The sequence below is a fragment of the Capra hircus genome, chromosome 14 (assembly GCF_001704415.2).
Source record: "Capra hircus breed San Clemente chromosome 14, ASM170441v1, whole genome shotgun sequence".
In the NCBI taxonomy this organism is placed as follows: Eukaryota; Metazoa; Chordata; class Mammalia; order Artiodactyla; family Bovidae; genus Capra; species Capra hircus.
Window position 1 is genome coordinate 37,801,671 of NC_030821.1, and position 26,790 is coordinate 37,828,460.

At 42.2% G+C, this 26,790-nt stretch overlaps 1 protein-coding gene across 2 annotated transcripts in view; it reads left to right on the forward strand.

The window, feature by feature from the left end:
• The window catches only part of PAG1 (phosphoprotein membrane anchor with glycosphingolipid microdomains 1), a 159,177-nt gene that overhangs the window by 78,836 nt on the left and 53,551 nt on the right, over nt 1–26,790 (forward strand). For both annotated transcript variants that reach the window (XM_005689126.3, XM_013969305.2), the window contains one exon: nt 16,235–16,332. The gene's annotated coding sequence lies outside the window, so the exon portion shown is untranslated. The remainder of the gene's footprint in view (nt 1–16,234; nt 16,333–26,790) is intronic.

Here is a 26,790-nt window from a genome sequence, read left to right on the forward strand (position 1 = left end):
ACACAGAAATTCTCTAAGGTGTAATAAATGAACATGAAGAAACAGTTGAACAATGTATTGTGTAGAGAACCATAGCAAAAATGTAACAAAGAAAGAAAAAATACCTTTAGATTTTTATATCTTTTAAAGCCTTTTTAAAGTGTTTTTCCCTCAACTCTATCAAAAATGTAAGGAGGTTGAATTCATGGGTGATTCAGTCAGCAGTTGAATGTGATGAACAGCAGGCTTTAAGGAAAGCAGAAGATGGGAGACAGAATGGAAGGGATGAGGTGGGGGCCGAGAATTCAAAACACTCAGAAGTAAAAGGACATTTTAAAGAGGGGACTGTTTTTTTTTGTTTGTTTGTTTTTTAGAAGAATAAGCGCTCAAAAAAAGACAGAAGTTGTGTATCTTACTCTAAAAGAGATCTAGGGTTTTAGTTGAGAGACAGAAGGATTCATGCATCTTGAACTACAATCGGCAAAGCCACTTGGCATAAAAATGGGGAAACAGCATCGTGAGAGGAGAGTCAGTAGCAGACATCGGTGTCATCAGCAGAATAGAATTGCTTCTGCTGAAGACCGGGTAAGGCCATGCTTAGGGATCCGCAGATAGTACAGAGAGTAAAAAATGCCAGCAGGGATGGCTACATATCTGAGGAACTGGAATGAAAGCTCTTTCTCACTTTGGTAACTCATTTGTTCCTCTCCTTTTTCCTTCCTTTCTCTCCTCCCTCCCTTGCCCCTTCTTCCTCTTTTGCACACGCACACCCACACACGCATCCCATGATACGCATCTGCCAGCCTGCGAACAAAAAAGAACAGGAACTAGTAGAAGACAGTGACGTCCAGAGAGATAAGCACCTCCAACTAATCACAAGAGCTTTCCTGCCAAAAACATCATGTGAAAAGTTTGTGGCCTGCTTTATCCTCAAAAATGTGAACCAGGTAACACCAGCATTGCAGATAGCTTGAAAAACAAAGCGACAACATCCGCTTTTAATTTGCCTAGTGGTTAATGTTTATGAACAACATGATGCTCTCATAGATAGGCGTTATTTCATTTGAGCCTCACATCAACCCTTTGCAGGAGCTTCTGTCTCTTTTGGGAGCAGGACTCTGAGTCCCAGAAATGGGCAAGAAAAGAAAAGGCAGGTCTCACACCTCAGTTCCTCAGCTGCTGTTATTTTGCCCAGCACCCTGATTGATGCCTGCTTGGCCTTAGCAGAGTGTCCTTGATACCACACTGATTTGTCTCTCAAGCTAAACCTTTCAGATGTTAACAAACTTCTTTCATCAGCTGTCCTAACTAATTTTAAAGGATCACAGAACTCAGCAAACTGTATTTATCCATGTTATTTATTTATAAAATGGAGTGGTCCTTTGAGCAACAACAAAAAGCTGGGTAAGTGGGATAGGTTGCGCTTTTTCAGGGGGTCACCAACAATAGCTTACAAAATAAAAATGCAGTATTTCAGAAATAACATTCTATCATTTGTGATACTAATGTATTTGGGATGCCAAAGGTATGGGATACTGTCATTAGCTGTGAGTAATGAAAGAAGGGGCTTCCACGGTGGCTCTGCTTTAAAGAATCTGTCTGCAATGCTGGAGATGCAGGTTCGATCCCTGAGTAGGGAAAATACTCTGGAGGAGTGCCATGGCAACCCACTCCAATGTTCTTGCCTGGAAAATCCCATGGACAGAGGAGCCTGGTGGGCTGCAGCCCGTAGAGTCACAAAGAGTCATACACCACTGAAATGACTGACCACACTCGCACGCAATGGAGGAAGGGCTGGAGAAATGGGCTTCAAATCCCAGGCAGCTTCTGGGGTATCACCCTGATACCAGGGCTACAAATATTGGCTATAGTTGTTCACAGGAAGAAATAGCTGTTATTATTTCACTAATTGATTGCATGCAAACCCTCACTTCTCCATTTGGAGGGAAAAAGCCAAGAAATTATCACTAAACACACTACCTGAGCAAAGTAGGAGGACAATAAGGAAGTTGTTCAGTGACATATGTTCCCTTTTTACAAGTTTCCAGACACTACATTACAAAACTGTTACCTTCCCCCCAAAGTCATCACAGAGCTATGAAGTGTATGCGCGGGAGTGAGGATGTAAATTACCGCCTAAGGTAAACTGAGGCCCGAAAAGCTGCCCTGAGAGTCCCTGGCTCTTCAGGGACCACACTCTCGGGCTGAGCCCTGTTCCAGCAACACAGGGCACTGGTGAACAGGAGAGTGAGCCTCTGGTTGCTCATCCTGCAAGATCTGAGGTCAGTGTGTGTACAACACACTGTTCTTCTTTTCCCCTTTATGTGGGTCTGTATAGATTCTCTTACCTCTACTACTACTTAACCACAGTATAGTTACCATGGCAACACCTGTTGATTGCAGGCGAAAAAGAAAAGAATGTAATTCTGCAGCGAGGAGGCTGCTACTGTATGTCTTTCCCTCTCTCACAGTTGGATTCGGGGGACGTCTTTGTTTCTTCTTTGCAGGCTTGTGAGTGACCTCAGTTTTCTCCGTTTGAACAGATTGATATGGAAACTGCTCTCAGCTGTTTCACATGGGAAGATGCAGCCGTGTTAGCTCCTAGAGCGTTTGTTGTCTAAGGATTTCTACTAACTGATAGAAATCGTATCTTTGTCTAAGGGAGTTCACAATCTTTACTCTTTCTAAATCTTTAAAGCTTATTTTTCCTTTCTCTTTTTTTCTGTTTTTTTGTTTTTGTTTATTAGCATGTAATTATAAAAGCTAATTTTATAATTAGTTTCTCCTGTACAACGATGTGAGTCAGCTATATGTTTAGGTATCCCCTCCCTCTTGGACCTCTCTCCCACCCCTTCTCTGACCCACCCCTCTTACCCTTCTAGGTCATCAAAGAGCCCTGAGCTGAGCTCCCAGCGCTACACTGCAGGCTCCCACTAGCAATCTGTTTTACACCTAGTAGTGACCTGAGTCTGAGTGAACTCCGAGAGTTGGTGATGGACAGGGAGGCCCGGCGTGCTGCAACTCATGGGGTCGCAAAGAGTTGGACATGACTGAGCGACTGAACTGAACTGAAGTGTATTTATGTCAAACCTAATCTCCTTTTTTCTTATTTCCTTCTTCCCTTTCCCCTTTCTGCCTTACTTAACCAAGTAGATGGACTTACATTCCTTCTTTGACCAGACACCCAAACAGAGGGCCACAGTAAGTAAAGCCCAGATTTCACATCTCACTTAAAATGCCATTAGCCTAGAGATCAAAACAGAGAAGAAAATAAAACCAAAACAGAGAAGAAAAAATATATATAATGCCTATTAGTTCTATGGTCAGATTAAAGGAAATATATGCTAGATAGTAAATAAATTGAAGAGACTTAAAAAAAAAAATTAGGTGGTGCTAGTTGTAAAGAACCTGCCTGCCAGTGCAAGAGATATAAGAGACGTGGGTTTAATCCCTGAGTTGGGAAGATCCCCTGGAGAACGGAACGGCAACCCTCTCCAGTATTCTTGTCAGGATAATCACGTGGACAGAGGAGCCTGGCAGGCTACAGTCCATATGGTTTCAAAGAGTCGGACATGACTGAAGCGACTTAGCACTCTCACCATAAAAAATAACAGTGTACTGAAGAGCAGTCATGTATGATCAGTTGCCAGTATCCTCAACCAGAAACTTACCTATATCACCAGTAGTCCATATTTAAATGAGCATTTTGGTACACCTGCTCTGAATGCATCATTGCAGGAGAATCTTTGAATGAGATGTAAAAAACCAACTCTGGAGCCAGATTTATATGATGAGGGAGACATGCACAGGTAGCTTCTGTGGAACATGGTGAGGCCAGGGCTACAGATCTGGAGGTAATGAAAAGTGGTTCTGGTTCAGCCTCTGCCTTAACCAGCTGTGTGATCACAGCTGGGCATCAGCTTCCTTGTGGCTAAAATTAGTTGAGCTGAAATATTGCAGAGTTTCTTTTCACTCTAAAATTACATTAACCTAACTTGATGAAAGTGAAAGAGGAGAGTGAAAAAGCTGGCTTAAAGCTCAACATTCAGAAAACGAAGATCCTGGCATCCGGTCCCATCACTTCATGGGAAATAGATGGGGAAACAGTGGAAACAGTGTCAGACTTTATTTTGGGGGGCTCCAACATCACTGCAGATGGTGATTGCAGCCATGAAATTAAAAGACGCTTACTCCTTGGAAGAAAAGTTATGACCAACCTAGATAGTATATTCAAAAGCAGAGATACTACTTTGCCAACAAGTGTCCGTCTAGTCAAGGCTATGGTTTTTCCTGTGGTCATGTATGGATGTGAGAGTTGGACTGTGAAGAAAGCTGAGCTCCAAAGAATTGATGCTTTTGAACTGTGGTGTTGGAGAAGACTCTTGAGAGTCCCTTGGACTGCAAGGAGATCCAACCAGTCCATTCTAAAGGAGATCAGCCCTGGGATTTCTTTGGAAGGAATGTTGCTGAAGCTGAAACTCCAGTACTTTGGCCACCTCATGCAAAGAGTTGATTCATTGGAAAAGACTCTGATGCTGGGAGGGATTGGGGGCAGGAGGAGAAGGGGACGACTGAGGATGAGATGGCTGGATGGCATCACTGACTCAATGGACGTGAGTCTGAGTGAACTCCAGGAGTTGGTGATGGACAGGGAGGCCTGGCATGCTGCAATTCATGGGGTTGCAAAGAGTCAGACACGACTGAGCGACTGAACTGAACTGAACCCTGAAATATGCACAAGTGCTAAACAGTAAAGCAGGGCAGACTTGAGGACGAATTCAAGGAAAAACATGAATGACCCAAGAGTCAAAGAAAATAAACTGAGCCATGACATCAGTCTAAAGAGATGTCCCAATAAAGCAAAAGAAAAAAAAGTCCCTAGGAATTTTGTTAAGTGAGATTCTTAGAGAATTCTCTCAGAACTTTCCTCAAGATTAAAGAAATGATTGAAAGTTTCCTCTAATTCTGCTTCATGATATTTGAGTAATCAGTCCTTCAGTCTATTATTGACAACAATCTCTAAAAATACAAATTCCTTCTTTGAAGCTGTATCATGAATTATGTGATCCTGCTTGTGAGTGCAATGTTCCCTTGAATCATATTCTTAGGGAATCCTCTCAGAACTTTCCTCAAGATTAAAGAGATGACTGCAACTTTTCTCTAACTCTGCTTCATGATGTTTGAGTAGTCAGTCTATTATTGACAACACTGTCTAAAAAATACAAATTGCTCCTTTGAAGTTGTATCATGAATTATGTGAACCTGCTTGTTATTTCAGTGTTCACCTGAATTCATATAAGGAAGAAATGGGCTTCCCTGGTGGCTCAGCTAGTAAAGAATCTGCCCACAATGTGGGATACCCTGGGTTCGATCCCTGAATGGGGGAAGATCCCCTGAAGAAGGGAATGGCAATCCACTCCAGTATTCTTGCCTGGGGAATTCCTTGGACAGAGGAGCCTGGTGAGCTACAGTCCATGGGGTTGCAAAAAGTCAGACTCAACTGAGCAACTAACACACATACACAATGAAGAAATAACTCCAGTGTAGCTGCTGGGTTGCTGTGTCAGCTTCTTGATATGAGAAGCCAAAGTGATGAGTGCTGCCTTGCTAACACTCATCTCTAGTCCTATTTATTATTTTTTTCAAATTTCTTATTGGAGTATAGTTGATTAACAGTGTTATGTTAGTTTCAGGTGTACAGCAAAGTGATTCATATGTGTGTGTATATATAAATATTATGTGTGTGTGTGTGTGTGTGTGTGCGCACATGCTAAGTTGCTTCAGTCATGTCTGACTCTTTGTGACCCCATAGACTCTAGCCTGCCAGGCTGCTCTGTCCAGGGGATTCTCCAGGCAAGAATACTGGAGTGGGCTGCCATATCCTTCTTCACGGGATCTTCCCGACCCAGGGATCAAACCCGTGTCTCATGTCTTCTGCATTGGCAGATAGGTTCTTTGCCACTAGTACCACCTGTGAAGTCTATATATATGGAAACTTGGAAACCACTTTTTCATGTACTAGTTCTATTAATTTCCTAGAATCACCGTAACAAAGTACCATAGACTGTATAGCTTCGTGCACATGTGCTCAATTGCTCAATCATGTCTGACTCTTTTTGACCCCATGGGCTGTAGCCCACAATGCTCCTCTGTCCATGGAATTTTCCAGGCAAGAATATTGGAGCTGGTTGCCATTCCCTTCTCCAGGGTATCTTCCCAGCCACATGGAACCTGATTCTTCTGCATCTCCAGCATTGGCAGGTAGATTCTTTACCACTGAGCCACCTGGGAAGCCTGGGTAGCTTAAACATCAGAAATGTATTCTAGATCTAGAAATGTATCCTAGATCAGGGTGTCAGCAAGGCCATTTCCCTCCTGAAAGTACTAGGACAGGACCTGTTGCAGGCCTCTCTCCAGCTCTTGGTACATCCTTGGATGGTGGCAACCTACCTCCAGGCTTCCCAGGGTGGTCTTCCTGTGTGCATCTCTCAAATTTCCCCTTTATAAGGACCAAGTCACACCCCTGCACACCCCTTTGAAACTCAGAGACTTTACAGACAACAATTTTTCAATAATGGGGTGAATAGCCAGAGCTCAAGTGTGACCTGTGCTCTGACCCCACAGACCTGTTGCTTCAGGTCAACACAGACCTCACAGCCAGCTCTTCAGAACCTTAAGAAGAGAAGGAAGGGCCCTTTCTGTCTTGAATTACTCTGAGGCTGGGACTCCTAGCAGTCAGTATTTTTCTGTGAATTTTTGAACCTTGAATGTACACATGGGCAAACCTCAGGTCTCTTTCCTCAGCTTCCTACGCAAGAAGAAGTCTTCTTACATTCCCACCCCACCACCTCACTCCTGCCCACCACAAAACACGTGTACATCCATTTGCACAACTTCTTCTAGAAAAGATCCGTGATCAGCAACTCTCCACCGTCGCCGCCCTTTGAGTGGTCCCAGGGTAAGATAAAGCTGGTTATTCCTCATCAGGACATGTTCAGAGGCTGATCTTGGGCTCTGGGATAAACAGCAGCAGTGGGCCTGCTGGCTACCCAGTTAAGTATCCATCATTAGGCAGAACCTAGCCAAAGCTATAGGCTAAATATATGGCAGCCTAAGACCCAGTCCAAAAGACAGCTTCCCAGATGCACAGAGTGAGAGGGAATGCAGTAATCTTTACTTTTTTTTTCAGCAAAGAAATACAATTGAAAGGTAAATAAGGAAATGAATGAATGAATGACCTTTTTGTTTGCCTGGGTTATTATTCCCTGTTTATTTACATTGGCTAGGATGTCTTTAAATATTTTAACTTCCCATTCATAAACTAACCTTTAGAGGAGTCAGTTTATTTTCTGTTTGCTGAAGCAAGATTTAAGTTCTGAAACTAAGCTTTTTAATGTTAGTATTTATGCTACCTTGCTTATTGTTCAGATATTTGAAAGGCATGCAGCTTTCCTTAAATACATTAAATTTGCATAACAAAATATTCTGATTTTTGCCATCAAGAAAGGATTTTTTTTCACTGTTGAGTGCTTTGGTCATTTTTATTTTTTCTCTGTTAATATTGAAACTGCAAGAAATTCATGCCCAAGCCTTGCTCACTTGGGATGTAGGCTTACAAATAAGGCTTATAGTAAAAGGTGTCATTTTAAGCCTCTTTCCAAGTGACAATACTAATGAAAAAGAAGTTTTTATTAATAATAATGTCATTTATTAATGTCTAATAAAATGTCATTTGTTAATGACTCAGTATATGTATTATTACTGTATCTATGCTTCCCTGCGTTCCATATATTGTAGATAGTATAAGGATCTGTGCTGAAGGATTTTCATCTTCCGTTCCCTTGAATACAGTCTTCTTGGAAAGGGGATTATTTTCATTAAATCACCCATACCAGTGAAGGGGATTTTCAGAAGGAATTATTTTCCCAATGTCATAATCTTTTTGATGCTTAAAAAAATCCTTTTTTTTTTTCCTTCATCTTATCTTCAGAGTGGTCTCTCTTTGACACCTCTATGAACCACTCTTTCTTGCCTTTTCCATTTTTCTTGTTCTCAGTAAGGAAAACAAAATCCAGAAAACACTCTTTTCTTAATGGACTGCTGCTTTGCATACACTAGGGATTTCAGCTGTTAGATTGTGTGAAAATGAAGCAAGAGACATCAGATGGTGTGATGACTAGAAGTGTTAGCATGGTAAATACCAGGAAGGCTGGAAGTGTGAGCTAAAGCAATCTGAGGTGAGGGGGGCCGGGTGGAAAAGATGAGACAGCTGGGAGAACCAGCAAGAAAAATGGCCAGAAAACATGTGGGAGCTTAACAAGAGAAGCCCAAGGAAAATAAGAATGCAGGAGAAGGAAGCATCATAAGTTATGTTTTTCCAATATTCACAGTATGCTCACGTGCTCAGTTGTGTCCGACTCTGTGACCCCATGGACTATAGCCCGCCAGGCTCCCCTGTCAATGGGATTCTCCAGGCAGGAACACTGGAGTGGGTTGCCATTTCCAGGCTTCACAGTATGCCTTAGCCCATATAATTGCTGTACCATTGAGCATATGTAGTTTTTAGTACTATGTAGTTTTCTTGGATAACTTCAGTGAAAGGCTCAAAATTGAAATTTTAACAGAAGAATATGTCTTTGTTTTGAGGTTGATATCTATTATACTGACAGTTTTTTTTTAACCCATTATAGAATTCAGCAGGATTAATAACAAATAACACATATTTGTTTAGAGATATATTTGATTCTTTAACCAAAAGGGTATCACATTGCTAACATTTAATATTTGGACAAAGAGAAGGTATGTATACTGAGCTTGATTAGTAACTGATTTTGTAAGTCTGTCGAGAGGAAACATTAGCAAATTACTGTCTTCCCGGAAAATGGTTTCTGTTATTTGAACCTAGGGCTTTCCCAATGGCTCAGCGGTAAAGAGCCTGCCTGCAAAGCAGGAGACACAGGTTCAATCCCTGGGTCAGGAAGATCCCCTGGAGAAGGGAATGGCAACCCACTCCAGTATTCTTGCCTGGGAAACCCCATGGGCAAAGGAGCCTGGCAGACTAGAGTCCATGGGGTTGTAAAGAGTCAGATACGACTTAGCAGCTAAACAACAACAGCAATTTGAACCTAATCCTGTTCTAGGAAACATGAGGACTCACTTGGGCAAAACACTAGAAATATGCATGGCCCAAAACTGGGTGAGATGGCTAATATAATCACAAATGAAGGAAACGGAATTGGAGAACATCTCAACATTTAACACAGTGACCCAAATCTAAGGCAGATATAGCACAGGGATGTCAAGAGCACCTCACTACCACTGCCACCAATTAACTTGCAAAAAGGCAGTAAAGAGAGATGTTTAGTTCCCCTGAGGCGGGGGAGATGTGATACTGAAGAGGACCAAGTTGGGAAGATCACAGAGAAGGTAGGAGGAGACATGCTGGGGGCTGAGTCTTTCAGTTTCTGACCTTCTCTTATTCGAAGGCAATTCTCCAGATGAATTAACACTGCACCCATGAAGACGAGCACAGGACTCTAACATGTGTCAGTCCGGATACTACACTCTTATTTAGAAAACCTCATCTGTCAAAGCTATGGTTTTTCTAGTAGTCTTGTACAGATGTGAAAGTTGGACCATAAAAGAGGCGAGAGCCAAAGAACTGATGCTTTTGAATTGTTCTCCCTATAGCAGGAAATACTTAAGATGTCTAAGCCTACCCACAGTGTGTAAGGCATCCACCCATCACGTTCTGTCTTGCCCACAGTCGTCTTGCTCAGTGCTGACTGTTGGTTGAATTTTGATCTCCCATGCTGAGAATGGTATTGCCTCAGTGCTGACCACTGGGATGACCACTGCTGCATTCCAAGTAGCCTTCCTTACCATCCAAATGTAAGATCCCAGGCATGACTCCAGTTTCCCAGGAGACTCACTGCTGGACTTTCTAAGTTTAACTCTTTCTCTTCCCATCTGTCTCAGTGTCTGGAACTCATAATCTACTTTGGGTACCATGATCTATCATGATCTTGCCAAGAATTGTGCCTCTTACCCTGCCTCCTTGCCCAGTGGCCAGATTCTGTAGCCATAACTAGACCTCAAGTATGGTAGCAGGCACCTTCCTGGTTCACCGTCTTGTTGCTCCTTGCTGAGAGCTCTGCCCTCCCTGTGATAGCTGGGTCCTGAGAATTCCCCTCCCACCATCCCTGAAACCCAGATGAGGACAATTTCCTAAATCAGATTGAGGTTACCTTGTCCATCAGATGTTGTGTTTGGTTCCTGGGTTGCGTTTTGCAGCTGGATTGGGCTCTCTGCCTACTCTGTTCTCGTGAGCAGGCCTGGCCAGGGCTCAGCTCCTTTCTCCTTGCAGCCTTTGTTCTCTTTGAGTCATGCTAACGGGTGAAAGGGTTAGTCACTCAGTCACGTCAGACTCTTTGCAATCCCATGAACTGTAACCAGCCAGGCTCCTCTGTCCATGGGATTCTCTGGCCAAGAGTACTAGAGTGGGTTGCTATGCCCTCCTCCCGGAGATCTTCCCTACCCAGGGATCGAATGCAGGTTCCCTATATTGTCGGCAGATTCTTTACTGTCTGAGCCACCCAGGGAGTGAGTCATGTGAAAAATGAAAGTATTAGTTACTCAGTCGTGTCTGACTCTTTGCAATCCTATAGACTGTAGCCCACCAGGCTCCTCTCTCCATGGAATTCTCTAGGCAAGAATCCTGGAGTGGGTAGCTGTTCCCTTCTCCAGGGAGCGAACCAGGGGATTGAGTCACACTAGATGGTACTCAGAACTGCACTCTTTGAAATGGAGAACGGAACACTCAAAGGCAGGAGAACAGGGATCTCTTTACAAATGTGTCTTTAAGTATTTTAGATGTTGCCCTGTAGAACAGTTCTGGGCTTGTCCTGCATAACCCTAGAAATTAGAACCAGGACTCAAACTAGTCTATAGCCACAAGCCTTCCTTACCCCTAGCTCAAACCTAACAATGCTTCCCAGAGACAGAAAGGGATTCCTTCTCAAAGCCTTTCGTTTTTAAATTTTTTTAAATTTATTTATTTTTTGGCTGTGCCATGTCTTTGTTGCTGTGTGGGATTTTCTCTGGTTGCAGCAAGTGGGGGCTCCTCTTCATTGCAGTGTGTGGGCTTCTCATTGCAGTGGTTTCTCTTGTTGAGGAGCACGGGCTCTAGACTGTGTGGGCTCAATAGTTGGGGTACAAGGGCTTAGCTGCTCCAGGGCCTGTGGGATCTTCCCAGACTAGAGATTGAACCCATGTCTCCTGCATTAACAGATGGATGCTTCACCACTGAGCCACCAGGGAAGCCCCTAGACGCCTTTCATTATGGGAGGGAATCCATGATAAGCTGGTAGCATGTTGAGGTTTTATTTATTGGTTTATTTCCATTTTGCTGCCGTTGTTTAATCGCTAAGTTGTGTCCAACTCTTTGAGGCCCCATGGACTGTAGCCTGCCAGACTCCTTTGTCTATGGGATTTCCTAGGTAAGAATACTAGAGTGCGTTGCCATTTCCTTCACCAGGGGATCTTACTGACCCAGGGATCAAAGCCACATCTCCTTAATTGGTGGGCAGATTCTTTACCACTGAGACACCAGGGAAGCGCTTATTTCCACTAGAACATGGGTAGGCTAGTGTTTTCTTAGCTGGCATTTGCGCATGAGCTATATTGCCATGGTAATACGTCCATCAGGAGCGACCTACAGTCCTCCTCCTTTTTCTGTCTTCAGGGACTGCAAGTGAGAGCAGCTTCATTACTGTAATATCCTGGAGTCTGCTCTGATTTTTAAAAATTCACTCAAACAGTGAATAAATATTGAATGATTATTGTATCTTAGGCACCGTGATTCATTGCTTAGAGCATTTAACTGCTGTTTTTAGCCAAGTATTTTTTTACATTGCACTCACGAGCTAGAAGTTACAGACATTGGAGAAAGGGTTCAAGTATCAATTGAGGTTGGATTTATAGGTCACCTTTAAATTTCTTTTAAATTTGAGAATTATTCATTGAGCTCCTTGAGTAAATGTCTCCTTATAAAGGAGCTCCTTGAATCTAGTCTCATATTGACTAGATGTCTGGCCTGTCAAGCATGAATTTGGAGTCGAGTTGCTCAAATCTGTACTACCAGATCCCAGTATTTATCTACCCAGATCGCAAGGTTTGCTAACAGCATCATCACTGCTGCCCTAGGAGGGGCCGCAGGGCATAGTTTTCAAGAAGTGCTCCTCTCCCTAAACCTCCCTTCAGCAATGGCAGCTGGGCCAGGCCATCTGTCAAGTGTGTAACCAATCCTTTGGGGGTCCCACTGGCCCAGAATTCAAATTCTATTTTAGCTCCTCTAAGAGGCTTTAGCTAGAGTGAGCCTTCAGGTTAGTCACCAAAATTCAGATCAGTCCTAATGAGGTGGGTGAACCTGGAGCCTATTATCCAGAGTGAACTAAGTCAGAGAGAGAAAGACAAATATTGTGTGTTAACACATGCATATGTAATCTAGAAAGATGGTGCTGATGAACCTGTTTTCAGGGCAGCAGTGGAGATGCAGACCTAGAGTACAGACTTGTGGACACAGTGGGGAAAAGAGAGGGTGGGATGAGCTGAGAAAAGAGTGTGGAAATGTGTACATTTTGCCAAATGTAAAATAGGTAGCAAGTGGGAATTTGCCATGTGATGCAGGGAGTTCAACCCAGTGCTCTGTGACAACCTAGAGGGGTGGGATGGGGTGGGAGATGAGAGGGGATTCGGGAGGGAGGGAACATATGTATACCTGTGGCTGATTCATGTTGATGTATGGTGGAGGCCAACACAATATTGTAAAGCAATTACCCTCCAATTTAAAAAAAAGGAAAAAAAAAAACCAACATGAATTCCCAGAGTCCATTTGTTGGAGCCTCTTATGAATGACCTCATCCATGTTAAGAACCTTGGTTAGAGACCCCATGAGAACTGTCAGAGATGACGGTGGAGAAGTGCTGAGCTTGGCTTCTGCTGATTCAGTGTGTGCGGTGGTGGGGCGGGGTAGGGGGCAGTCGTAGTTGAGTAGCTACCTGGTTTCAGAAACCCTGAAATTCCATTTAGCAGGAAAAAGAAGTCAGCGTAGAAAAGATAGGATTTCCGTTTGACTAGATCAGTCATCGTTTGTGGTAATTAGCTGCTGTCCACACTCAGAGATAGTCACGGTCTGAGATGGGACCTGAAGGAGAACTTGGTCCACACAGAATCATATTCAGGTTGTCTCAGACTGTGATAGTGTTCAGTGGAGCTGGGTGACCCTGCTGTAGTGCAACAACTCCAGGGAGTCCAGCAAAAGATACACTTGGCTTTGCCATGTGCTGTGTTCCGTCGCTTCACTTGTGTCTGACTCTTCGCAGTCCCATGGACTGTAGCCCCTCAGGCTCCTCTGACCAAGGGATTTTTCAGGCAAGAATATTGGAGCAGGGTGCCATTTCCTCCTCCAGGGGATCTTCCCGACCCTGGGATTGGACCTGCGTTTCTTGTATTGACAGGCAGATTCTTTACTACTAAGCCGCCAGGGAAGCCCTATTTGGAGAAATGTCTACTCAAATCCTTTGCCTGTTTTTGGTTGGGTTATTTGTCTTTTGATCATTGAGTTTTAAGAGTTCTTTGTACATTCTAGATGAAAGGTCCCCAACCTCTGGGCCACAGACCAGACCTTTGCAGGTTAGGAAGCAGGCCACACAGCAGAAGATGAGCGACAGGAACAATAAGTGTCATCTGTTTCTCACCATCACTCACATTACTGGTTGAACCATCCCCCTCCCACATCCGTGGAAATACTGTCTTTCATAAAGCCTGTCTATGGTGCCAGAAAGAGGTTGGGAACCGCTGCTTTATCAGATATGATTTGCACATTTTCATTCTTTGGGTCGTCTTTTCACTTTCTTGATAGTATCCTTTAAAACATAAAAAATGTTTTTAATTTAGATGAAGCTTAAATTATCTATTTTTCTTTAATTACTTGTGCTTTTGGTATTATGTCTAAAATGCCAGTGCCAAATCTGAGCTCATAAAGACTTATCCTTATGTCTTCTAAGAGTTTTGTAGTTTAGGCTGTTAAATTTAGGCATTTGATCCATTTTGAGTTAACTTTTCTATGCAGTCTGAGTTGAGGATCCAACTTCATTCTTTGGCATGGAGCTTATCCAGTTGCCCCAGAATCTTTCATTGGAAAGACTATTCTTTCCGTGTTGAATAGTCTTGGCATCTTTGTCAAAAATGAATTGGCCATAGATATGCGGGTTTATTCCTGGATGCTGAATTCTGTTCCATTGATCTAGATGTCTATCCTGTGCCAGTACCACTCTGTCTTGATTATCTTGTTTCCCTAGAATGTTTCTAACTGGTGAAATGCATGTTCTGAAAATGCAAAATTATGTACCACTTTTATGTTATTAAATTAGCAGTCAAATAATATGTTCAGTTTTAAAATCAGGCTCCTTACTCCTGTCTCAGAGAAGGCAATGGCACCCCGCTCCAGTACTCTTGCCTGGAAAATCCCACAGACGGAGGAGCCTAGTAGGCTGCGGTCCATGGGGTCACTAAGAGTCGGACACAACTGAGCAACTTCACTTTCACTTTTCACTTTCATGCATTGGAGAAGGAAATGGCAACCCACTCCAGTGTTCTTGCCTGGAGAATCCCAGGGACGGGGGAGCCTAGTGGCCTGCCGTCTATGGGGTCGCACAGAGTCGGACACGACTGAAGCGACTTAGCAGCAGTAGCAAGCAGCAGCAACTCCTGTCTAGTAATACAGATAGCATACGCAAGCAAGTCAATTCCCATACATATTAGTAAGATTTGGCTTTTTAAGAAGCATGTTTGTTCTTTTCATTTTATTTTTTTAATGTAGCAGTTTGCTTTAGATAGTAAATTTTGCTCATATCACTAATGAACTCAGGAGAGTTCTCTGGGATTGACAGTGACAACAAGGGAGAGTGGAAGGGTTTGCAGTTGGAATCTGTATCTAAATATATCTGTATGGCAGGAGCTCAGGAGGAGGGTTTGATTTGAAATCTAATGAAAGATTGAAAGATGGCTCTTTTCTGTCAAGCCCTTCACCCAGTGAAGCCCTGCCCTCTCTGTTTGTTTGATTGACAGTGGAAAGACCTGGAGTTGAGTTGAAGAACAACTTGACTGTGTGACTTATTCTAATCTTTTTAGAGTTTCTTTTTTTTTTTTTTTTTAAGGAAAAAAATAATGTAGCTAAATGCAGCGGCAAACAAAAGTCAGCTGCTTCTTACTTGGGAACTATCAGGGAAACAATAGATGTACCTAAAGATAGTATAAATAATCTGCTGATTCTGCTATGGAAAATAGACACTCTCGGTCTAAGAGTGGTTCTAATCATGTGTGGTTCTAATAAAAGAACATCACCGATGCAAATCTAGAAGGCTATGTTGTATTCAGTTTTTAAGATTTTAAATCAGGAATTATACCTTAGTCTGTTAAATAATCAAGCTGTTCTGAATCTTAGTCAACTTCCAGGATATTCTCCTTGGAGGTTCATTTATTCATTCATTGCATCCTTCTCCCCTCCTCCCTCTCTTACTACATTTGTCATGGTGTCTTATGTAAAAATAGAGGTTCGGTGCAGGAGGTGTTTATTAGACGTGGGAAGAGAATTGGAGAGGAAAGTGGGGTGGAGGAATGGTAGGGCACTGGCCGTAGAGCAGAGCCCTGGATGTGAGATGAACGGAAGTCATCCCTGCGGTCTCCTCCATTCCTGCACATCCTCCCCATTTTCACAGTGGAACAGATGAAAGAGCACTCGGGACTAGATCTGCATGTCATTTGGCCTGCCCTGTTCATGCTGCACCAAAGATTCTGCTTTTAATAAGACATTTTCACAGTTAAATCACCACTTACCTTACCTCAAAGCATAAATACTCTCTTCAAACAAATCACCTGTTTTATCTCAAATTCAGACAACAGTTATTTGAATTTTAATATCACTCCAATAACACATAGATGGCTTTGTTGTAAAATGGGCACCCATCAGGAAAGAGCGAGGAAATTGGTGTGTATTTGATTACCCATTGACTTGGCTGCTATTTTGAGACCTTTTTTAATTCATTTACTGCTATGTGTAGTTTTGCCTCTTCTTTGTAGTTTGCTTTGTTCAAGAAGGAATATAAAAGATTTTTACGGTGAACTAGACCAGTATCTGTCACAGTCTTTATCCATCTTTTTTTTTTTCCCTAACTTTCTTTCTCTTTGGTCATAGGCCAAGACGGAAGAGAGAACATTCAACAACACAACATTTCAAAGGGAATACATCTTGCCAGCATTTTGAATACTTATTTGGACAGACATTTCTCCAAGGTAAATATTACCATTGTACCAGTGATGGAGGCACATCGTTAGAATTTGCAGATTGCAGTGGAAGTGCACAAAGGCTTAATTGTTCAGTCTAGTGCAAACCTAGAGTGATAGGAGAGAGAGGAGAGGGGGCCGGAGGAAAGAAAGCCGTGCTGTTGGGATCTCTGCAGTCTCTTCTGAATGTGTTACCAGGAGAATGCCAGCAGAGTCTGGGAGCCCGCTGAGCTGGCTCAGAATGTGTGGGAGAAAGGGGAAGCTATATTTTTTTTTTTTCTTTTCAGTGTCTCTCAGATATTCATGAAAGCAGAAGACAGTGTGGTCTGATTGTAAAAATAGCATTTCTTCTTTTAAGAGGGAAGAGTTGGGTAATTCCATTTAGGGGTTAAAATAAGATTTATGCTGTTTCACATCACGGGGGGGTGGGGCTGGGAAACCTGTATCATGGTATTTTTAACCAACTAAGACTTATGAATATGGAAGATTTTAAATGAATCCATGTTCTTCTTTTATGAAAATACCTACTAAGTAAATCGTTGGCTGCTGATAAATGCCTCGTGAATGAATGTTCTTGTTGGGAAGATTATATTTTTAATGCCTCTTTTCGGGGAGGGGAAGGGGTGTTTGTGTGTATGTGTGTGTGTATGTGTGTGTGTGTGTTTGTGTGTGAGAGAGAGAAAGAGAAATAGAGTGAATACGAGACAGACACACTAAAGAGAAATCTGTCAGCATCATACAGTATATTTCAGGGAAGTAACTCTAGGCATTTTCTTTGTGAATCATGAGCTTAGTGGGAATAAAGATGCTCACAGAGGTAGCGGAATTTCCTAGTGAGCTCCAGCATTCATGAATTAGCTGCCAATATTTTAACACAAATTGCTGTGTCATTTCTCTGAAGTTCCCCTGTTGCTGCTGAGTCTGTAGCTAAAAGCTGTTTTGGCCAAGCCTTGGGATTATAGCTTATGAACTGCCTCTTTCCTTCGAGAAAGATGTTCATGACCACGCACACACAGAAATGCAAAAATCTATGATCCAATTTAAAAGAAAATAAACTTGTCAACTTTCTCTGTTTAGCAGTTGATAGAGAGTTGACATTACTTCGTCCCGAGCCGGCTAGAATGCCGTTCCAGATTGACAGAGTGAGAAGAATGCCTTCCTCCCCAGTCCTTATTCTGCCTGTTTTCTTCTGAAGGGGCTGGATCGAGGAAGTGGAGGCTGTACATTAGAGGAGAATTGTGTGATACTATTCATTCTCTGATCTGACAGAGAAGACATTGTTTATTCACTGTAATGGGGTTGCCAGGAATCTGTGCTGTGCATACAGAATGGAACAGCACGGAGCAGTGGGAAATCTCAAAATCCTGAGCAGTATGTCAGCTTAGAGCTTTTTAAAACATATACATATAAATTCTAACAGCCTCCATGACTGTAGATGCAAGTCAACATGGGGAGAAAGTTTTCCTCGAAGTGACTTCTTCACATTGCATTTAGCATGTCTCGCATGGAAGAAGTCATTAAGATAGCAGCCTGCCTTTCCAGATACTGTAGTAACAGAAATTAAAATCATGAAAGGTGAGAATTGCCTTCTAAACACACTAGACCTGCTTTGAGATTGCTCCCTGCATATTAGCATTCAGATGTCAGAATCAAATGGAAAATAACCCATGCGTGTCATGGGATGACTCACAGAAACAAGTAGAGGCTGCCTGAGATAAGAGAAAAAAAGACAAATTCAAAGATGTGCCTTGGGGTAAGACCTGCCCTGCCAGAGACAGTGTGAGAAGATGCCATGCTCAGAATGCTCCAGAACTTTAAAGGGAACAACAACTGTAAAAGCCAGGGTTCAAAGCAGTGCGCAAACACTGCACTGGAAACTGAGCTGGCAGAAATGTGAACCCAGACCGAGGCTTCGGGTTTGTGCTTCTTAAAGGCTCTGCATTCACCCTGCTCCCCCGCCACCCTGAGCACAGCGCCAGGTGTGTGGGGACTCAGGGTGTGTATGTGTGTGCGTGTGTGTTTCTTACCAGAACAGAGAAAGGTGTTGCCAGGCTGCAGGCTGTATGTTCGCAAACACAGCATGAGAGCTGGTCCAGGGTGGCCCAGAGAGCAGGTGTGCGCGGCCACCCCCAGCCGTATTCATGGCCCCGTGTTCTTATGCTCAGAGAGAGATTTGCCATATTCCCCAGTCTCGGCTGGCATCTGTAAGAAGAACTCCCCGCACCTTTTTAGATAAGAACTGTGTGTGTGTGTGTACATGCTCAGTTGTGTCTGACTCTTTGAGACCCCATGGACTGTAGCCCACCAGGCTCCTCTGTCCATGGGATTTTCCAGGCAAGAAATACCAGAATGGGTTGCAATTTCCTTCATGATATAAACTATGCCATTTCTAAAATTATGGTTATGATGACATCAGGATACAGTCAGCTATTAGATGACTGTCATCTAATGACTATTAAATGGCATACCCATCTCGGCTTTTTATGCAACTTATATAAGGATCAGTCTTACATACCTCATGGAGCTCTTTTACTCTTGGGACATCATTCATGTACATTATCTGCTTTAGTTTTCTTCTAAAGAAATATACATTCCCTTAAAACATATTTGACAATCTTTATAAAGATGAATTCATTAACTGTTTATTATGCAATATATATTTATATGATGCTGTTTTCAAGGAAATGCCAGAGATAGCAAGAAAAATTAATCAAGATGTGACTAAACTATTTCCCTCCGTTGTGTCAAGGGTACTTTTATTTTGTCTGTTTTAAAAGTGGTTTTTATTTTATCGTTATCTGTTTATTTATTTTTTGGTTGCCCCAGTCTTCCTGGCTGCTCTCAGGCTTTCTCTAGTTGTAGCAAGTGGGGACTACTCTTGTTGTGGTGTGCAGGCTTCCCATTGAGCTGACTTCTGTTATTGTAGAGCACACGTCAGTAGTGAGCTGTGAGCACAGGCTTGGCTGTCCCAGGTCATGTGGGATCTTCCCAGACTAGGGATCAAACCCGAGTGTCGGGCGTTGGCAGGTGAATTCCTATCCAGTGGACCCCCCGGGAAGTCCTGTTTTATTATTTTTAACAACTGAGTTAAGGACTCTGAAGGGAAGTAAGGCAGAGATAGGGCTATTTCCTACTCCTCCCACAGGGGCTCTGGGAGGCGCTGCTAACTGGGAGGGCTGGGCAAGCCCTGAAAGATGCAGAAGATGCGGTTTGTAGGGCAGCTGCTGGCTCGCCTGTGACTCTGGCAGCCCTGCCTCTCGTTCTGCCTCCTGTTCCTTTTCTGCTGGAATCCCTGGTAATGGTACCTGAGGCCTGATCGTAAGCGTGTGTGAGTGACAGCCAGGCTTCCATCACAGGTGACCCCAGCCCACCAGGAAGTCAGTGTCTGCAGCTCCAGAAGAGCACCGCCTGGCCCAGCCTTGTAGGGAGTCAGGCCTGGCGTCTCACAACGAGGCACACAGCAATCTTGTTCTCACCAGTGTTGTGTGTCATCTTTGTCTGTTACGAAAGGAGACATATGCCAATAAAAGGAAGTTGAAGTAAACACTTAAAGATTCTGTTTAACAAGCACTATATTGTATGTGCAGTGAGGCAGGTGCGGGTCTTATACTCTTTGCAAATATTAAATCATTTAATCTGCCCAACTCCTCTACTACTACTATTGGGATGATTCCCGTGTTCCTGAAGAGGAAACTGAACCTCAGAGAGAGTGAGTAACTGCAAGGTCGCACAGGCAGTGAGGGCCGGCAGCACTGGTGGGGGGCCACCCGCAGGAGCCTAGGCCACAGGGCTCCGTGTGCGCCGCCCCAGGTGGCTTCTGTGTCACGGCAGAGCTTGCTGTGGCAAGGACTGTCAGGGACTGTGACAGGGACTGTCACATCCGTTTGGGTCTCTGAACACACAGGCCAGCCAGCAGAACTGCACACAGCGCGTGTGATGTTGCTGGTCTGGGAGCTGCCCACCCTTTGTCTCTTGGTGTTTATGTTGGGGGAAGAATTTGTAAGGTCTGTCCTTGCAGAATTCAAAGCAGGTGTGATTAATGCTGCACAGTAAACCCAGGCTTCCAGGCCCCATGTCCTGAGGTCGTCGGGCGAGCTGTCCTGCACAGCACCACCCAGCAGCACTGGGAGAAAGACCAGACATGGTTGCTGTCCTTCTTCCTCTGCACTTCTTCACTGGGTGGATCCTGTACCTTGACAGATGGTGGCTTTGATACATCTCATGGGTGGCTGATTAGTGAGATAAGAAGCATAGAGGCATTGATGTGACTTTATAAGCGGTAGTCATCTGGTCAAAACTCTTACATGCTTCTCACAGTGTTGGCCACGTTTTATTTTCAACTGGGTAACGGTTACATGAGTGTTTGTTGAATTCTGGTGGTGGTGGTGTTTTAGTCACTAAGTCGTGTCTGACTCTTCTGTGACCCCATGGACTGTAGCCCACCAGGTTCCTCTGCCCATGTGGTTTCCCGGGCAAGAATACTGGAGTCGGTTGCCGTTTCTTCTCTAGGGGATCTTCCCCAATCAGGGATCGGACCTGCATCTCCTGCATTGCAGGCAGTCTCCTGCACTGCAGGTGGATTCTCTACCCACTGAGCCACCTGCGAAGCCCATCAATTGAATTACACTTCTTGTAAATCTTAAATATCTTAATGTATTTGGTAAGTTTTATGTTAGCCTATTAGGATATCTGTCCGATACAAAGTTCAATGTTAAAAAAAGAAAAAGTAATGACAATCACATACAATTTGGCTTTTCATTTATTAGAAACAAACATTATTCATATGCTTTTATATATCCTCACACTCCTCTGGATAAACTGACTACACAGACAAGTCAAAATATGTATTAATTGCAGAGAAATGCTTACAAACTGCCACCTAAGACATTTTGTCTTATCTCATTGTTTTATAAGTAAACACAAAAATTATCATAGCTTGATTGTTTTTGTTCAAAATGTAAGATACCCAGATAAATGTTAATGAAAACAATTATTTTCTAATTTGATATAAGAATATATTATAGTTTTAAACTCATATATTTGGTTCCAAATCAGTTATGTACCACTATGCTTTTTCAAATATTTGTCTTCAAGTCATGTATTTTATTAGATACTGAATGTGAAGTTAATTAAATAGCACATCACTTATTACATAGGAAAAATCAAAATAGGGTTTTTAAAGTTTGTATTTAAATGAATATGACATACAGTCTTGAATAATAACTTACCTAAAATTGAGTAATTTTATTTAAGTCACTTCTTTCTTGTGTACCATAAAATGTTTAAATAATTAAGATATCTCCCGGAGAACTTTGCTGAAGTGTCACTAGACAAGTCAAAACAGGTGAAAAAGCCTTTAATAAAGCCAGGAAAAGAGGTTGCAATAATTATTTGTATTCAGTTTAAAAGGAATCTAGCCATCCTCCAGGAAATGACTGGTAATTGGATAATATGAGGTCTAGTGAGATGCAGAAGATTAAAGTCCAGTGGTACAGTCAGTTGATTAGAAGAAAGTGTGAATCCACTCTTGGCCTGCCTTACTCCACCCACATCAAATGAGCATCTCCTGTAGTTTCTTGTCCCAGCTGTCAGTAAAAATCAACAGTTACCTCTTCAACCAAACCTCAAGTGTGCTACCCAAATCCCTGTACTATTTATGTTCTCTTTACTTATTGTAAGATATACAGAGAGACATACACTATCTTGAAATACCCATCATATATCAGTGGCACTTTCCTGATTGATTATTTTCTTTACAACAAAGGATGCTTTCTTCCCAACAGTCCTATTTTTCTTAATCAAGTAAAATTTCTTAGAGTTTAATTTCCTTGTATTCTTGGACATCGGGGCTTCATTTGTACATCTCTTTGGTGAACTTATTAGTTTTCATGTTATGACTTCATTATTAACTTATTTTATTACAGTTAATACATTTTACATCTCTTATATCCAAATGAAGCTAATGAATTTCAAAATGATTTGTCAGAATTATTATTTTCTAATAATATTCATGTTACTTGGCTATTCTACTTTTTAATTTAAAAATCCAGTTCTCATGGGAGTAACTTCTCTTTAATAAAACCTCTTAAAATTCTGAAGAAAGATTTCAATAGATATGCTCTAAGGAAAAAGAAATACACGTAAATGAAGTATCTTTGTCTTTTTATCAATGTATGCTACACCGTTTCTCTGTGAATTGTAACTAGCTTTCATTTTCAAACTTTGGAAGGATGAGTCATTTGTAGTAGGAAGTTGATGCTAAAGACCTATGTTTGGCAACCCGAAGAACATTTTTAGCATTTGGATTTCCCTATTTATAGTGCAGCGTCAGGCAGAGTGAATGTTTGGCATTTCTATAAGGGATGCAAACTCTTTAACATGCTCTGTTGTGATCTAACAATTCATTTCAGAGAAAGATGAATCAGTCTTGTTTGGAAAACGTTTTATACAAATATTGGCAAGAAGATTGTGACTGTGTTTCTATGGATTTTACAAATGCAGAGTTCCCTAAAGTAAAGGATAGTATATTTCACAATATTCCTTTCTTCTGCATTACTATAATTCTTTAGGAGCTGTCTTTTATTACTCTGAACTCTCACACTCTCCTGCCCCATTCCTTACTTTTTAGACTCTGTTAATCCATGTTGAAGTCAGAGATCATGTTTCTAGGTCCCGCCAAGTGTCAAAATTTTTTAACCTGAACTCCCTCTTAACTGCAGTATTTTTCTCATAGTTAAAACTCCAGGTTACTTCATTAACGTATGCTTTTTCTTTTAGACTAAGGCATTTGAGAACATTAATTGGTAGGATTTTGCCCTTAATTGGTTAAATAGGAGACATATTCTATCCCCCACACACATAACCCAACACACAGTTGAACTAATGAAAAACAGAAGAAACTAAATGTAATGTGAGATCCTGGATCAGATCCTGTTCAGTTCAGTTCAGTCACTCAGTTGTGTCCAGCTCTTTGTGACCTCATGGAGTGCAGCACGCCAGGCCTCCTTGTCCATCATCAACTCCTGGAGTTTACTTAACTCATGTCCATTGAGTCGGTGATGCCATCCAACCATCTCATCCTCTGTGGTCCCCGTATCTTCCTACCTTCAATCTTCCCCAGCATCAGGGGCTTTTCAAATGAGTCAGTTCTGCACATCAGGTGGCCAAAGTATTGGAGTTTCAGCTTCAGCATCAGTCCTTCCAATGAATGAATATTCAGGACTGATTTCCTGTAGGATGGACTGGTTGGATCTCCTTGCATTCCAAGGGACTCAAGTCTTCTCCAACACCACAGTTCAAAATCATCAGTTCTTCAGCACTCAGCTTTCTTTATAGTCCAACTCTCACATCCATACATGACCACTGGAAAAACCATAGCCTTGACTAGACGGACCTTTGTTAGCAAAGTAATGTCTCTGCTTTTTAATATGCTATCTAGGTTGGTCATAACTTTCCTTCCAAGGAGTAAGCGTCTTTTAATTTCATGGCTGCAGTCACCATCTGCAGTGATTTTGGAGCCCAGAAAAATAAAGTCTGACACTGTTTCCACTGTTTCCCCATCTATTTCCCATGAAGTGATGGGACCAGATGCCATGATCTTAGTTTTCTGAATATTGACTTTTATGCCAACTTTTTCCCTCTCCTCTTTCACTTTCATCAAGAGGCTCTTTAGTTCTTCTTCACTTTTTTTCATAAGGGTGGTGTCATCTGCATATCTGAGGTTATTGATATTTCTCCCGGCAATCTTGATTCCAGCTTGTGCTTCATCCAGCCCAGCGTTTCTCATGATGTACTCTGCCTATAAGTTAAATAAGCAGTGTGACAATGTACACTTGACGTACTCCTTTTCCTATTTGGAACTAGTCTGTTGTTCCATGTCCAGTTCTAACTGTTGCTTCCTGACCTGCATACAGATTTCTCAAGAAGCATGTCAGGTGGTCTGGTATTCCCATCTCTTGAAGAATTTTCAAAAGTTTTTTTTTTTCTTTTTCAAGAATTTTCAAGAGTTTGTGGTGATCCACACAGTCAAAGGCTTTGGCATAGTCAATAAAGGAGAAATAGATGTTTTTCTGGAACTGTCTTGCTTTTTTGATAATCCATTGGATCCTGAAACAAACCCCCAAAATAGACATTAGGTAAAAAACTAAGGAAATCTGAACTAAGTATTGTTGTTTAGCTAAGTCATGTCTGACTCTTTTGTGACCCCATGGACTGTAGCCTGCCAGACTCCTCTGCCCATGGGATTTCTCAGGCAAGAATATTGAAGTGGGTTGCCATTTCTTTCTCCAGGGGATCTTTCCAAGAATTAAATATGGACTTTAGTTAATAATAGTGTACCAACATTGGTTTATTAATTATAACACTTGTACCATGTTAATGTAAGAATTTAATAATAGAATAGAAAGAGTACAGTAACTATATTTATACCTAATGTAGTAAATGGCTAGAGTTCACCCCAGCCTTTTTGTCATAAGAGGAAATGGGATAGAAAGTGATAACTAATTCTCCTTTTGCCAAGGTCCTCTAGCAACACAGCCACCTGTTAACACAGGTCAGTCCCAGCCAGCCACAGTGACCGCGGGGCTGTTATCTTCCCTGTGCCTGTCTCCAGAGACATGAGAGCTTGGTAGCTCAGACTTCCTGGGCTTAATTTCCAGCCATTGGGTACTGGGGGCTTTACTTGACTTGTTAAATTCTCTGGACCTCATTTTCCATTTCTGTGAAATCAGAGAGTCAAGCCAGATTTTTGTCTCCTGAAAACCATGGCTTAGAAAAATTCTGACTCTCTGAATATGTGTTGGAGGTTTATTTGTAATTACAACTGTGGAGTTTATTGAGGATAAAATTTTGGTACTGAAGCAGTTTGCACACATTGTATAGTTTATAGCGTAAGTTATTATTTATCTATCATTTTCTAGCTTTTGTGCCCTGCACCTCACCCTCAAAAAAGTCCTTAAAAGTAATGCTGTTGCCATGTGAGAGCCACTTACACATTAAGAAGATAAGACCACAGTTTTTTGAAATTTAATCTGAACTCAAAATCATATTAAACATTAAATTTTACCTTAATTTGTGATAAATTGTTATTCATATAAAGTACATTTTCAAACAAAGATTTTAGGTTAATGTACTTGCTTCCCAGTGGTAAAGAATCTGCCTGCCAATGCAGGAGACACAGGAGATGCGGGTTTGATCCCTTGGGTCAGGAAGATCTCCTGGAGGAGGAGATGGCAACCCATTCCAGTATTCTTGCCTGGAGAATCCCATGGACAGAGGAGGCTGGCGGGCTACAGTCTCTGGGGTTGAAAAGAGCTGGACATGACTGAGCTACTGAGCATCCATGCATGCTTCAATGTAATTTAGTTTGAATTTTTTATTTAATATAATTTATAGTGTTATACAGTGCTTTAATTTAGGGCAATAAAATTTTGAATACCCAATTATACTTAAGGCTTTGGAGACATTTAAGACCATGCCAAGTGTTCATATTATGCTTGTTGAGTTCATCATCAGGAAGTTACTCATCCAATAATTATTCCTTAATTACTTTTGAGTCAGTCGTTGTCCATTATAAGAAATTATTATTTTCTAGCTATGGGTCTCAGTGCTGTGTTTTGATTGGAGGCATATAGAAAGCAAAGTTTACTTTCAGTTCAGTTCAGTTCAGTTGCTCAGTCGTGTCCAACTCTTTGCGACCCCATGGACAGCAGCACGCCAGGCCTCTCTGTCCATCACCAACTCCCAGAGTTCACTCAAACTCACGTCTATCGAGTCAGTGATGCCATCCAGCCATCTCATCCTCTGTCGTCCCCTTCTCCTCCTGCCCCCAATCCCTCCCAGCATGAGAGTCTTTTCCAATGAATCAACTCTTCGCATGTGGTGGCCAGAGTACTGGAGTTTCAGCTTTAGCATCATTCCTTCCAAAGAACACCCAGGACTGATCTCCTTTAGAATGGACTGGTTGGGTCTCCTTGCAGTCTAAGGACTCTCAAGAGTCTTCTCCAACAGCACAGTTGAAAAGCATTAGTTCTTCGGTGCTCAGCTTTCTTCACAGTCCAACTCTCACATCCATACATGACCACTGGAAAAACCATAGCCTTGACTAGATGGACGTTTGTTGGCAAAGTATTATCTCTGCTTTTGAATATGCTATCTAGGTTGGTCATAACTTTCCTTCCAAGGAGTAAACGTCTTTTAATTTCATGGCTGCAATCACCGTCTGCAGTGATTGGAGCCCCCAAAAATAAAGTCTGACACTGTTTCCACTGTTTCCCCATCTATTTGCCATGAAGTGATGGGACTGGATGCCGTGATCTTCGTTTTCTGAATCTTCCTTGAAAGTTAAATCCAGAGACTTCCCTAGTGGTCTTGTGGTTAAGAATCTGCCTGCCAGTGCAGGGGCCACTGGTTCAGTTCCTGCTCCAGAGAGACTCCACATGCCACGGGGCAGCTGAACCCATGCGCTAC